The sequence below is a fragment of the Mixophyes fleayi genome, chromosome 10 (genome assembly GCF_038048845.1).
Source record: "Mixophyes fleayi isolate aMixFle1 chromosome 10, aMixFle1.hap1, whole genome shotgun sequence".
In the NCBI taxonomy this organism is placed as follows: Eukaryota; Metazoa; Chordata; class Amphibia; order Anura; family Limnodynastidae; genus Mixophyes; species Mixophyes fleayi.
Genome location: NC_134411.1, coordinates 96,967,272 through 96,983,145, shown reverse-complemented (window position 1 = coordinate 96,983,145; position 15,874 = coordinate 96,967,272). Strand labels below are relative to the sequence as shown.

At 42.2% G+C, this 15,874-nt stretch overlaps 1 long non-coding RNA gene across 1 annotated transcript in view; it reads left to right on the top strand.

The window, feature by feature from the left end:
• LOC142104523 (uncharacterized) overlaps positions 1-15,874 on the top strand; it is a 412,155-nt gene that overhangs the window by 120,261 nt on the left and 276,020 nt on the right. The window lies entirely within an intron of this gene.

Here is a 15,874-nt window from a genome sequence, read left to right as displayed (position 1 = left end):
ACCTATTTCTTCTGGTGGAGTGTGCTACCTAGACCTCATAAACAGTTACACAACTATACTACAGACCTCACCTGTAGAAATAAGAGCAGTCTAGGATTCAGTTCCACTGATGATGATGATAATTTATTGGTAAGATCCCCAAAACTCTGCGGCGCTGGACAGTCGTATTTCCTAATAATACAAAGTACAATCGCACGTAAAAAAAAGGACAACTACAGATGAAGTTAAAAATGGAGGTGCAGACGTTAGAAAAAAGGGTAGAGAGGGTCCTGCTCGTGAGAGCTTACAGTCAAGACGAAGAAGGCAATGCTGAGACAATATAAGAGCTATTGGGACTGGAACTGGTAGAACATGCAAAGGGAGCAGCATCTGGTGGGGTAGGGTAGGTGGGGTAGGATAGGCTATAGTGAAGAGCTGGATATTGAGGAAGTGCTTGAAAGATTGAAGTTTGGGGGAGAGACTGACCAGTCAGTTTAGGGAAATCCATAAGTGGGAAGCAGAACGGGAGAAATCTTGAAAGTGAGCGGGAGAGGTAGTTACCAGAATTTTAGGAGTGGTGCAGGTCAGAGGCAAATCGCATAGGGTGAGTATCTCGTGACTAGGTCAGTAATGTATGGAGGGGAGGACTTGGTGACGGCATTGAAGGGGATTCTGGAGGAAATTAGGAGCCAATCCAGGGATTTGTAGAGTGGTGCAGCGGATGTGGAGCAACGAGAGAGGAAGATCAGTCTCACTGTGGCAATTAGGGTGGATTGTATAGGGAAAAGACCGGAGAATGTAGGCCAAATAGTAGGAGGTTGCAGTAGTCAAGGCGGGAGATGATGAGATAGTGGATAAGACTTTTGGTAACGAGAGAGAGAGAAAGGAGTGTATTCTGGCAATTTTTCGAAGGAGGAAGCAACGAGACAGCGCAAGGGATTGGATGTGTGACGTTAAGCTGACGAAGGAGTCAAGGATAGCCCCAAGGTAGTGGGCTTGGGGAACAGGGGAGATAGTGATATTGTCAATCATGAGGGAGACTGGAGGAGAGGTTGAAACACTAGAAGGGGGGGAGATGATGAACTCCATTTTGGACATATTGAGCTTTATGTAGCACTGGGACATCCAGGTGGAGATGGCAGAGAGGCGGTTGGACACATGAGATAAGGAGAAAGGTCGGGGAGGTAAATCTGTGTGTCGGCAGCATAGATGGGTTGGTATTGGAGACTAAACACCAGGGGGTAATTGTATCAAGCTGAGAGTTTTCCAGTGGGTTTGAAAAGTGGAGATGTTGCCTATAGCAACCAATCAGATTCTTGCTGTCATTTTGAAGAATGTACTGAATAAATGATAACTAGAATCTGATTGGTTTTTTCAATCCTGCTGGAAAACTCTCAGCTTGATACATTTACCCCAATGTCTTGAAAACAAAGCATCTTCATTAGCTTCTCACCTTTCCTGGCCAAGTGGCTGAATTAATTCCAACATCATTGCGGTCTGTTAATGTGCTCGGATGGTGACCACGCACAGTTCGCTAACTCTCATCCTCTGACTTAATTTTCCTCCATATCAGATAATGATCCTATTGAGTTTGATAGGAGCAGTATCTGGCATTTCAATCTTTACAGACAACTCATGTTGCAATATTGTCCTTATGCCTGATGTTTGCTGCAATTTCTCTTAGCATTGTGGCCCTGCCTCGTAAATTCAAGAACACAATCTTCACCCCCGTCCACATTATTTAAATATATCTCGAAATGAAACCTTGTTTTTGGCATATTTGAGCAAGACGCATCACTGCCAGCAACCTGCAGAGGTGAGGAACGCCCATGATCACGATCCTGTGCAAAATGCGATTGCTACAAAAATGTCATCATGTACCATCACAGAAAAAGCCGACTTTCTGGAAATAAACGTCTTGATGGTATTTGCGAGACTCTTAAGTGGTGACACCATTCATAAATCCCCCTAAAGCCTAAACTCTAAGGGGCTCAATCTGTTTGTAATTATTTTATGATTTTTTTGGATATATTTTCTTCCCTTTGTAATTCACACGTGAGAAGGAAGATTATATCTTCTTCATTAAAGAGGTTTTATCTTTATTCAAATAAAACTTAAGAGTGATTGCATTTTTTGCTATGTTTAATAAATATTTCTTGTGCTTATGACCTGGTTTGGTGTAAGTGTATTTGGGTGTAAGTACGCTAACGTATATATACTACTGGTGCGGAGATGGGTGCGTGGAGATGCCTTCACCTCAGCATATGGGTGTACACAGGCTGGGACTGATACATAAAGGAACGCAATTTTTGTTTTATAAAATTGGACGGAAATTGGCGGCAGGTACACCCATATTCAAGTTCAAGAGGATCTCAAGAAACGTTTCTCATTGAATACATTTATAAGTACGCTCTGGCTATGCGGCACTTGCCGTATGCAGTCAGATACAATGCACTGCTGGATACGCATAATATATATATATATATATATATATATATATATATATATTGTGAGAAAGTACAGCATTCACTGGAATCCGACACAGGTATGCTGAACCATTTAACTGTTTATTAGCAGTTGTCGACATTTCTTCCCTGTCTGCAAGCCGGCCACTTACTGGCATCGGTGATCCCATCCACACATACAGACAGTGACTTTATCCTCCACCCCAAGCACTACTAACAAATCACAGTAAACCAATTACACCCATGTGGAACATCTGTGAGTGTGCTAAAAGAGGATCACAGGGAACCTTTAACCCTATCTGCAGCCTGCTGCTGCAGACTAGTTGTGTTTTTAACAGTTCCCTTATAGGGGAACTGTCAAATATGCCTCTTTTCCACAATATATATCCCTTTGGAACGCACAGAGAAAAAAAAAATAATTATATACATTAACACCTGTTAATATAATCATTAATAAAAATACATTACATTTCCATGAAATGCATATGACATAATGCTTACTGTACATAAAATGCATTTTACAGTTAAGTGCAAACACATGTTCTAGCAAGCATACGCCACTGTCATCGCTATACTCGGCACTTCCACCTGCTCTGTAGCATGTGCAAGTGATAGTGCTAAAAATCATGTACCTGAGAGATGCCCAAAGCTTGAATTAGTTGGATGTGCGTGCGTGTGCTCAACCTTGGCACGCCCTTACTGTACATTGACTGCGTACATACCCGGTTAGGGGGAGACAGGAAAAAATGGCGTCTTCCATGTTACAGAAATAAGCGCTACTGATCATTTTTACGGCTACTAGAAGGTGTTAGTAGTGAGCGCACTTTTGTTCCATCATTGCTGAAGCACTGTGACAAATTCTGTAGAAAGCCAGTTTAAGGGTCAGTTGGAAACTTTAAACTGGACCCTATGATCCTAAGTATCCTAATAACTCTATACAGGATAAATAACATGGAAAAAAAAAACAACCAACAACTACGAACATTACCACATTCGTTCAACCTTAAAACACTCTGATAGCTTTCTAGAATTGTAATATAATAACAAAAATATATTTCAAAAGGTAAGTGTGTCATTAATATCGCAGCAAAACAGTTTGCCATTAACTCGGAAAATGAACATCTCTGAATGTTTGATTAAACCTTTTTTTTTTTGCTTTGTTACATTCAATATACATTAACAGGTACCATAGCTTCGTGATGGTTCACTTCCGCTGATATCTAATTTGTGGTTTGTTGTTCATTTGAATTTCCAGATATCTAATGTTTGACGTTTTCTGCAGAAATAAAACTTCCACTGATGGCATGTAGAACAGATTGTAGGTCGCTCCCGTTAAAAGGCAAATTGACAGTAAATGGGCTTATTTTTAATTTTGACCATCCAGGCACAATAAAAAAAAGCTATTTGAATAAAGATAAATGCGACCGTTGATATTTGTAGTAAATGTTTATCACGGTTGACTTTCTCTGAGAAGTGCCAGACTGATGCCTTCCATGGAAAGTAGAGTAGCAGCCACAGGGCATCCTGCGCGTTTTTCTCGACAAATTGCAGCTATTGTGAGTCATTATTGCTCTGCGTCCTCATCGTAAAAAGTTTGGAGTGTTTGAAATTTTCTGCCAGCTAATTTTCGAAAAGGGAAAACCTGCATTGGGTTCCAATATGCTGCAAGTATTTACAGGAATAAAAGAGTTTGCTTAAACACTTCAAATACTGAGGAAGTTAGAGGCTAAAAATAATTATTTGTTGATGCTGTAACTGATAATTGTTAGATGTCCTGCAGTATTGCCAATGTAAAATCCCGGACACCTTAGGCTAGACCTCCGATTCCTCCGCGTCACACACATACTAGTCCAACTACACCACGATCCATCAAAGCCATTTCCAAATCTGCTAGGCCTCACCCCTTTGTTCGAGATAAACTCAGGAATGCTTTGATGAATGGGATTAAAAGAAACACGTCTTCATGTACAGGCAGTGGACATTTTTATTTTAATATCAATATAAAGTCACTTTATAAGATGTTGGGCCGTCGCATGTAGCCAGTCAGGGGCAAACGCGGGATTTGTAGAGGGGGATTTCCACACCACGCCGCCAGTGGGCGTGAGCAGCATGCATGGGGGCGTGGCTATAATTTTAGACAGTGCTTGGCTGCTCTCCAACTCTTCCTATCCCCATAATATACATGGGCAATGCTGCGTGCACTACTGTTAGGTGCACACAGCTCTCCTTTTCAAGCAGAGCTCTGTGAAGCGGGGGCAGGGTCCAGCCACCTCAATTATACAGTGCACTAGGAAACCCCCTCCCCTCGGTTTGCCTATGCCAGAAGAGTCTGTATGCACCATAGCATTGAGTCTACCAATGGCTGGAATTGTGCAGGAGGAAAACAACGTCATTGTTCCATAAGAAAGTCACTCAAATGACACCTGGTTGATGGTGCTGTTTCAAGCGACGTTCCACAATATTCTATAAACGTTCAGTTTGGCTCAGGACTCCTGAATGAGAAGGCCACGCTCATCAAAGCCCTGAGAGACCGTGCATGCTCTGTGGATTCGGGCAAGAAAGAAATGATGAGACATGGGGTGAAAATGATCATTTGGAGTTTCCAAAAAAGCTCAGAAAAAGTCCTCATCTACCTTATGTCTAACCAAGAAAGAGACAAGGTACCGCCTGACATTGTAGGTGGGTAAATGGAAGTAGATGGAGGGTGAAGCCAGTGCAGAGCCTGCCATAGTCTACAAGCTGGTGAGCTTGCAGAGAGGCAACCCTCCAAATTAAAGTTCTGGCCACACCTCTTTACAGCAAAAGGGGGGACAGGAGCTGAAAGAGTGTGTACTAAGGTGAGTGGACCTCTCTAAAATGTAATTGTGTGACAGACAAGGTGGAGACACAGAGGAGCCCACCAAAGCCAGTCTAGAAAGGATTCTGGCCCTACATTGGGAAGAATGGGGGGGAGGTGGTTGTAGATAAACCAAAATTGTGTACGAAGCTAAATAAAGCAGAAAGGTTGAGTAAAAGAGTACAGCTCATGTGGGCCCTGCGGCAGAGACCTGGTTATGGCCACAAACAAGGCCGTAGGAGAATTTATAGTGGTAGTTTGTGGAGGGAGAAGGTCAATGAAGTCCATATATGTAGGGAATTCACTAGAGCTACACGTTGTCATTAACCGAGTGGGATGGCGATGAAAGTTGGTGGGAGCGGTTGATCTCTCTACTCATTTTGTGGAGAGTCCCTGCATTAGTGGGATGGGTGTCAAGAGAGTCGAGTCTGGCGATGGGAGCAAGAGTGTCATCCCAGGGAGAAAGTCCATGTCCCTAAGTGATGAAGGTCCTGTGGAGCAGGATCAAGCAGTTGACCAATGACCATTAATTTGGGGGCATACACAGGTGGTGCCCATGATGCACTAGGGGATCCTCTGCTAGAAAAGGGAAAAATTTCCCCTGGAAGGAGATGGAGCCATATATGCCAATCTAGTTCCATGGCCGCAGCATCCTGAAACATGAGGTACTGCTTTATACTGTGTGTATGTATATATATGTATATATATATATCACTAAATGTACTTTGCTGCATGTGCAGGGGCCAGAGGTAAGAGAGACTGAGCTATAATAAGCCGGATGTTTGACCTGAGGTGTCATGAAGAAATATACCCCCTTCACTTACATCAGACTAGTAAGAGATATAGATTTTTTGTAGTAACCTTTAAATTGCCTACATATCACACAGCTTCTCACGGACCACAGGTGAACCAAAGGAGTTATTTTCTAATACATTTATTAAGCCACCCAAGCGTCACTTCTGCTTCATGGCAGCTTTCAGCTCCTTCCGACCGTGTTATTTTCCTTTAGACAAAGTAGAAAATAAGGCTGTAGACAGGGCCTGATTAAGGGGTCAGGGCGCCCTAGGCTAAGATGTTCGTAGCCCCCCATCACCTTCCACACCAAGCTAATATTCTGTAAGTAAAAATTAATTTGTCCTTAATTTAAAATCCAGCTCCCTTCAAACCCCCCCTACACCATTGTTTATATTCCCATGTTTACGAAACTCAGCTCCACTTGGCTTTTTAAAAGCGTTACAGCAATATTTGTCCCCAATTTTGTCTTCTTTAAAATCAGATCTATATAGCAGAACGGTGGCGTGAACGAGCGCTACTGAGGGTGGAGATGTGAAGGGGGAGCGGGCTGTGATGCCTCTGCCTGTCGCCATCCTTGTCTCTCCTACTCAATTATCCTCAAGCATCCGCCCAGGGATGGTGTTCATTGTCTTCAGTCTTTATCATGAGAAAACGTCAAGATTAAAACTTTACTACATTTTTCTTTTATGTTTTCTATTACTTTGCAGAACAACTATTCTCTTATATTTTAAAATGAATTTCAGCTTATATCTCTCCCTGTCACAATTTAGCACCCTTCCAAAAAAATTGCTCCCCTTAAAAGACTTGTGCAGCCTAGTCAGTCTATTGGATAATCAGGCCCTGGCTGTAGAGCCAGTGGACTACCTGCCGTATGTGCGGTTCGGTCTGTCTCCTATTATTAATCTGCCTCTGGTGACACATATACAAAGAGACTACGGATACAGATAATATGGTGACGACCCGCTGGCAGTTGAACAAACTAGGATGTATGGGGGATATAAACTGTGCCAAGCACTTGTTCCTCTGGCTGATACAGTTTTATAGCAGTGGCAGGCAGATGTTAAATAATTTTACGTGGTAATTTGCAGAAAGCCTACAAGGATATTGACTCTTTTAGCATCAATTAGGCTGCATATTTTTCAATGTAAAACTTGATATTCATAAACAGCTATAAGCAGTGACTGCCTTGTAAACCTAACCATGAATCTCAATCAGGTAAAGGTGTGAACTCTACTACACAGCTAATCTCTTCCCATGGCTGGTGCTGTTCATTTGTATGACTCATATAACAGGAGTCCTATGATCGTGCAACTTCTGTAAAACAAAAAAAAGTCAATGATCACATACAAGAAGTGCCGGCACTTGGGGGCAAACACTTTAAATCTGGGTCTTATTGTCTTGTGACAAATTTTAATTCCACAAGCAGTGGTTGGCTAGGAAGACTGAGGGCAGTACTGGTCATAAATTGCTCTTGTCCACTTGTGTTTTTAGAGTTTTAGGGTTTTATTTTAAGAGTATTGTACCATAGGCAAACCGAGGGGGAGGGGGGTCTAGTGCCTGGAAACCCCCCTCCAAGCCTGGGGCACTGTATAATTGAGGTGGCTGGACCCTGCTCCCGCTTCACACAGCTCTGCTTGAAAAGGGAAAAGTGTGTGCACCTAACAGTAGTGCACGCAGCATTGTCCATGTATATTATGGGGATAGGAAGAGTTGGAGAGCAGCCAAGCACTCTCTAATATTATAGCCACGCCCCCATGAATGCTGGCCACACCCACTGATGGCGTGGTGTGGAAACCCCCCTCTACAAATCCTGTGTTTGCCCCTGGGTACCTGTACTGTATATAGCAATATGGGTTCTATTTATGAAACCCGATGGGCTCTGCCTTTAGTCAAATTGCCTTTTTTTTTTAAAAAAAAAACCAAAAACAATAACAAGCTGACGAGAATTGGATTTTTTAAATAACCGCCATTTGATACAGTTACCCCAATGTCTGCAAAAGCATGCTGGGACAAGTAGTTCCACTACAGTTAGCAGCAGTTCTTCAACAGGTTAGGTAAGAGCAGCTGGCCAATCAGCGCTGCTCAAAATTTAGTTTTTCCTCCAAATTTCCTGATTGCCAAACTCCACTTTTTTTTTTTTTTCTTGCACAAGATCTCTGCAGGCGCTCCGAATGAATTGGGTGAAACTTTGGTGCAATAAGTGGAACTCTGGGCATGAAAAGATGCGTTATTTTCACGTGAGTAAGAACATACACTTATGTCAGCGTATTGAATCGACCCCATAATTAGGGAATGGGACAGTCTTCTCCCAGCGGATGCAGGTTGCAGCAGAGTTGTAAATATGCACGTTATACTAGCGAGCACCACAATTTGTGTACCTCTCAACTATACTGATTTTGGACAGTCGTGAGCCAGATTCCCCTGGTGCGCCAAACAGTTCAGGGGCGTTTTAAGGGAAGTGGGGGCGGATTAGGGGCAGTTAAGCACTTAAAAAACCACTGACCACTCCCCCTTAAGTGACACGGCCCCCCCATTTTGGAGGAGGCAGGGCTGTGTACCGATTCACATATCTTAAATGATGGGAGGAATGCCATTGCATTCATCCTTATTGAACAACAATCTTCTACTATTTCAGTGTAACAGAAGTCTTTAACCAGCTGATTTCCCATCATTCTTTGTTGATATATTACATCAGGGATTCCCAAGTCCAGTCCTCACTGCCCCTTAACAGTGCAGGTTTCCAGGTTAGCAGTGATATAATTATACCACCTGTGGATCTGTTACATTGTATCACTCAGTAATAATTACACTTGTGGATCTGTTACATTGTATCAGTCAGTAATGACTACACATGTGCTCCAGCAGGGAGATATGGAAAACATGCACTGTTAGGGGGCCATGAGGATTGGGTTTGTACTTTGGTGACATCACTGGTTCCCAGTGAACATATAAGCTGTATGTATATATGTATATATATATATATATATATATATATATATATATATATATATATATATATATATATATTGGATGGGTGCACTTTACAGGAGCCAAGGAAGATGGGCAGCAGTTACATTCATAAAAAGAAGCTAAAACTTTTTAGTCATTGAGTTGCAATGAATTGGGTGTAACAAAACATATTATTTTGAGATAATATTCACTCAGAAATAATTAAAGTGTGTTTATTACCAAACTACAGTATGAAAGTTGATACGTCACAAACTTTTGTAAAGCAAAATAAATTATTCTAACATTTTACAATATTCTTAAAAGGTAGTTGAAATACTAAAGATACGCAGCCTTGCCTCTCGTACAGAATCTGTCCCATGTAGAGCACAATCCTACATTTTAAGGCATGCAGAGTTTCGGGATATAAGATACAATATCAAAACATGAGGAGCGATTACACACTCTGTAAATGTCAGTTTTGAAAGCAGAGAACTTTGGCTTTAAAAAGATTAAAGAAAACAACAAACTACATTTTAGTCAGTGTTACCAAGAACTATTTATAACCGCAGATTACAATTTACCCATTTTTTTTCCCATGAACAAAAATCAAACAAAAATCAAAAGTGAAATATTTTCTCCCCTATTCTGCACAGCAAGACATACACATAGTCAGTCATTACCTAAAGGACTGGATTTGGGAATTCCTGTATTACATCATACCTTTAAATAAATCATTATCTACACAGTACAACTACATACAGGCATGTGCCAACATTCTAACATAATAACAGTAAATTAGGAAACAATTAAGTTCTCTGTACACCTGAAATATTTAAGCCACACCCTGGATCTGACTGCAGACAGCACTCACTGCTTCAGGACACTGCACAAGGTGAGAGTTTCTTTGGATACAGTTACTGTCTGATAATCTGATTTCCACCTGTATAATATTCAGATTTTATTCACATTGACTGAGCAGTACCTGTGCAAAGGATGCTGGGCTTTTAACCCCTTCATTGACATGCCTGATATTAGCTTGTGGTGTCAAGCTTGGTTCATATATGTGTCATCTGGTGGAACGTGGGGGAAGAGGACAATCTGCCTTCAGATGTAGGGAAAAAGACAAATGGAGACATTCTGTCACAGCACAGTATATAAATGGCACAGAGAGCGAGAGGATGTGTTTGTGTAGATTGTTGGAGTTCTGATACTAATACCCACACAGTACGAGACAAGAAAACAAGATGCTTTGTGCATGTAATAACCTGTGGTTATAGGTATTACTCTAGGCTTAGGGAAACTCTTGCGTTTGTAGCTATTGCCAAGATTCCAAATCTTACAATGCTCCGCCAGACCACTAGTTCTACATCTTTTTGTGGAACTACAAGTCCCAGTATTTTCTGCCAGGCTAATGATAGTTGCAGGGCCTCAGCTTTTCCTACTTCTGCTTCACTCTATCATTAATTGCAAATAAACATTAACCCCTTGCTGACAGCCCGCCATACATTATGTACTATAGTCTGAGTACCCTGCACTTTGGGGGCATACGAATCAAAGGACTGGAATGTATATGGCTGGTGACAATGGGTGTTTCCTCCAGCAATAGGTGCATATGCATCAAGCGGTTTCTAACGTCGATAGCGTTGCTGATGACGGCGTTTGCTGACAACAGCTTTGCATGGGAAGCCTGTTATACAAGCGGTACGTGTAACGCCGCGATATCTGTTCTGTTATCGTCCTCTCCAGATGGTGATGGCAGAAGAAAATCATTGAATAAAAAGTTTAATTATTTGACTAAAGCTTTTTTTCAATGTTAAAAGGGTTTTATATATTATTTCAAGTGCCTACGCCTATGCAGAGTTGCACGCGTCCGCTCCTGCGTGCGCCATTTGTAAGCATGATGGGGGAGGGAAGGGGGCGTTCTGATGTAAGCCCAGTACAGTAAGGGTGTGTGCAGTGAGCCGATGCAGATCTGAACACTGATGTAGGCACACCTTATATAGCCATATTATTATTATCAGCAGTCTAGGCGCTATTACACGCTGATGATGAGGATGACTGTCACCAGCAGTAGCTAATCGCTGCTGATTGCGGTTTCACCTCCGCTGTAAACATGGCGCATATACTACAGCAGGTGCGGAGCTGGGCGCACCTTGAGATACGGGCTGAATGTATGTGCGCATTTTTGGGCTGTAAATTACGCCCAGATTTTTCAAACAATTTTGCCTATTTTTTTTCTTGTTCCAGAAAAATTCTTATTGTCTCCCATGGAAAACAATGTACATTTGAATGACAAAATAAATTAAAATAAATTAAAACTAAAAATAGCTATTCCTGGCACAATGGAGGCACAGCAAAAATTCTGTCAAGTTCAATATTTATTGGACCACTTGGGGGCACTGCTATGTTGGAGTCTATAGGATATTTAATTTCCTCTTGGCTCCCATGAATTGTTATAAATAGCGCACTCAGGCCGATCCTGGCGTTCGTTGTGAGCGTCAGGTGCAGGGGCCTGTTGATGCGGTCGGAAGAATAACCTCACCCACATGTCCATGGTGACGACCATCCTCCTCCTGTGCTACCAACATGTCCAATAATGATGGGATCAGTTTCTCTCACATTATTATTAGGCATTATGGTAATTTTTGGGTTGGGGCCCAGCGATACCGTGCACCGAAATGAAAAAAACAAAACATTCTCGCTGTTCAGAATTATGTTTTTATATGTATTTAATTCAAGTTTTGTGGTTGACATAAATTATAACAGGGACAGGGTCCTGGATGCCCTGCCCCCCTTCTGCACTCTGGTGTAGTACTGGATGCCCCACCCCCTTCTGCACTCTGGTGTAGTACTGGATGCCCCGCCCCTTTTGCCCTCTGGTGTAGTACTGGATGCCCCGCCCCTTTTGCCCTCTGGTGTAGTACTGGATGCCCTGTCCCCCCCCCCCTTTTGCCCTCTGGTGTGGCACTGGATGCCCCGTCCCCCCCCCTTTTGCCCTCTGGTGTGGCACTGGATGCCCCGTCCCCCCCTTGTGCACTCTGGTGTGGCACTGGATGCCCCGTCCCCCCCTTGTGCACTCTGGTGTGGCACTGGATGCCCTGTCCCCCCTTGTGCACTCTGGTGTGGTACTGGATGCCCCGCCCCCCCTTTTGCACTCTGGTGTGGCACTGGATGCCCCGTCCCCCCCTTGTGCACTCTGGTGTGGCACTGGATGCCCTGTCCCCCCCTTGTGCACTCTGGTGTGGTACTGGATGCCCCGCCCCCCCTTTTGCACTCTGGTGTGGTACTGGATGCCCTGCCCCCCTTCTGCACTCTGATGAGTGAGTTACTAACTATAACGGTCATAACCAGCAACTGTTTGGCCACTCATTGAATGGGTGCTGAGAAGCAGGCACAATCGGAGCAGCCAGGCACCTGCGTGTAGTGTGCGGCCGCAAGCAACCCGATTGCCCCCTCTGGATCTGCCACTGTCATAAATATGGTGTCATTTACCTTTTCATTTTAGCAATTTTTTTTTTACATGAAAAGTTCTGTAACTTCTTTTTCACTTTGTCATAAATGATGTCTGGGTAAAAGTCTTGGCCTCGAGAGATGGATTTCAATGAAATAAATAAAATCATAACTCATCGGCCAGTTACTCAGAACTTCGCTCACCGGCGTCCGTGCTGAAGATAGCGCACAGCCAGAAATCCAGAGCACATCACTGTCCCACTCGTTGTGAGCACTCTGTACCCCAAATTGACACCTGTACAAATAAGCAAACTACACAGGATCCATTACACGTGTTAACGAGAAACATGTGTGTTCACAACAAGCGTAGAGGAGAACACGGATATGTCACATGACCTGAAGACCACCCATCGTCTGGTTCAGCTGACTTCCAATGTTCTGTGTATTTCATACAGTGCAGTGTAAACAAACTGTACAATTGAGCTCCAGTAGCCAGAGACTAAGGGGTATATTTACTAAACTGTGGGTTTGAAAAGTGGAGATGTTGCCTATAGCAACCAATCAGATTCTAGCTGTCATTTTGTAGAATGTACTAAATAAATGATAACTAGAATCTGATTGGTTGCTATAGGCAACATCTACACTTTTTCAAACCCGCAGTTTAGTAAATATACCCCTAAATCTTTGCCATTAATTATTAAGATTTTGAACAACCTTGAATGACTTTTCAGCGGTGTAGAGTGTTCCTATTACCAATCTCTGTAATGTGAATATGGTCAAAAGAACATTAATGATAATACATTATCCTCTGACCTCTGTGATGTCACTAGATCCTAGTGAGCTGTTTACTCTTTAAAGGACCACTAAACAGAAAATACAATTTGCCATATGTAAAAGAGTTACCAACCACATCCACCACAGATATTCCTGCACAGTGCTGGTGTTGTCTGCCATTGCATTTACATTTGCTGTGCAGCTTAGTGCAGGCTATTGTTATCTGTTATCAGCTACATTCTGCTAGTACAGATGCTGGCTGCAACGGAATTGCAAATAGGAAATCTATGAAAATATCTCCTCCCACAATCGCAACATTGTGGGTCTATTCATGAAAAAGTGATAATAAAGGAATAATTTTAGGTTAAAGGATCCTGCACAATAATACAATGCTTTAAATACTCTTATTTAATACACATATCCTTTTTAGAATACGTAGAATAATTGCAATTAATTGTAAATGCATATATGGAAAATGTAACAATATAAGTTGTACTGTGCACATGTTAAAAAGAGAGGGGTTATCAGTGGAGAATTCTTCCAAAGTTTGAAAACCGTGGACTGACCCTCGAGAACAGGGACAATTAGGGGATGTAAAAGGGATTCATCCCTACTGAAAACGGGCTAAAAATTCATGAGTCTTGGTAGAGAATGGAAGACAGAACATAGAGGTTGCTAAAGCACCCATAGTCCATCATATGTCGTATGTGTACCTCCCAAAATTCAAGCTTTTGGAATCTGGATAGAGCCAGGCCCCCTCTGAAAAAGGGCCATGTCCACATCACGTTAGCTGGGACTTGTAGTTTCTCAACACCTGGAAATCCACAGCTTGGCCAGGAATGTTATAGGCTATAGGATGGTTCAAAAAGAAACCTTGGGCCTGTGATGAAAAGAACATGCACCACCAATCATCACTACCACCTGCAAACTGTCTCCTAAGACCACCAAGCTATGTGTCACTCTTCGCCCTCTGGTCAATTTCTCACATCCAATCTGTCTCCCAGACCTCTCGCCTCCACCTTAGAAATATTGCCACAATACACCAAAACTTACCCAAGATGCAACCAAAACTCTTATCCGTTCTCTAATCATCTCCCGCCTTGGCTACTGTAACCTTCTCCAATCTGACTTTCCCCTCACTCGTCTGTCTCAGCTTCAATCCACAGAAAGATGGATCTTCCTCTGTCGTCGCTCCGCTTTGCAAATCTCCACAGTGCTTTAGCAATGGAAGTGTTTTAACCGCACAGTAACTTAGATACAATATCCCTTTAATACACAGACATAACACGAAGAGAGGGTAGACTTGCCATCGTCTTCCTCTTCAGACCCCACGCAGAGAGCAGTCCGGAGACGTTAAACACTATTCTACATGTGGATTTCTGCATTTGATGTGGATTAATACAAATACATGCAGCTTCTCAGCAATAACAAACACGTCTCACACAGCTTCAAGAGTTTAATTTTAAGAAATGCAATTCGGGCAAGTTACACTCCCCGGGGGTTATAATCCAAATCAAATACCTTTTTAAGAGTCTTACTTTTAAACTATTTTGGGTGGGGGGGGGCTTATGGTGTCTGCAATCACAAGGCCTCATTTTCATATCGGAACAGATGGACTGAATTGTCATTAACACAATCTGACAACTCTAAAACTGAAATATAGGCACAGAAAGGCACCCAATGAATTATATCAATGTTATTGCAATGAATACTAAAATACCTAATAATGACTTGTAAAACGCACAGGCCCTTATTTCAAACCATGTACGTTTTATTGGTATAATTCTATCATTCAAAAATGCGGGCTCGTTTTAATGCTCGGCTGTAATATATTCCGAGTCTTATGATGATATCATTGGATGGAGCCAAGTATTTTGCGAATTATAAAGAGCCGGAGTTAAGGTGAGTATAATGAGGTCTAATGCAGTTAGTAGGCTGCCAGCCAAGGTGCCGTTTTCTTATAACACTGAACATTATAATAAAGATCTACTTTATGCGCCGGAATAAGTATTGGAATAGATCTCTACATATATATTTATAGACCCTAGCTGGCAGTTTCTATGCCTGTATTTATGTTGTGTATTTACATTTTAAAAACAGTGATATTTCTGGAACTCTCCACTTTATTACGCCAGAAAATAGCTCATTTGAATGCAGGCGTTTAAACTCATCCATCAAAATTAACTCTCGGCTGCTCCAAGAATGTTTTAGTAAAGTTTAGTTAACTAGCTCTTTCTGACAGTGCCAATAGTTTGCTGGAATGGCAGAGTATTTTCACGCTGCCGATCGGTGGCGAGCTTGTAGAGAAGTGTAGTGAATGTAAAGAAATTAAAGGATTTGTGATAAAAGGAATGTGGATATAGTTCAGGCATCGGTGGCAGATTGGTAATAATGCAATTAGTGTATTATAGTGTTGGGTAGTAGTTTGTGATGAGATATAGATGATAAGAGGAATATGTATTGTGACAAAAGCACTGGGAAATTGGCAAACTACAGCTATATATGTCCCAGGCTTTCTGTCTTCCCGGAGAGTATGTGTTCAGCTTTAGGAAAAGTTGGCAAGGGTCCCTGGGGTAAAAATGGAGAGAGAAGGATGGGCTCCATTTATAAGGCCCATTTCGGGTTT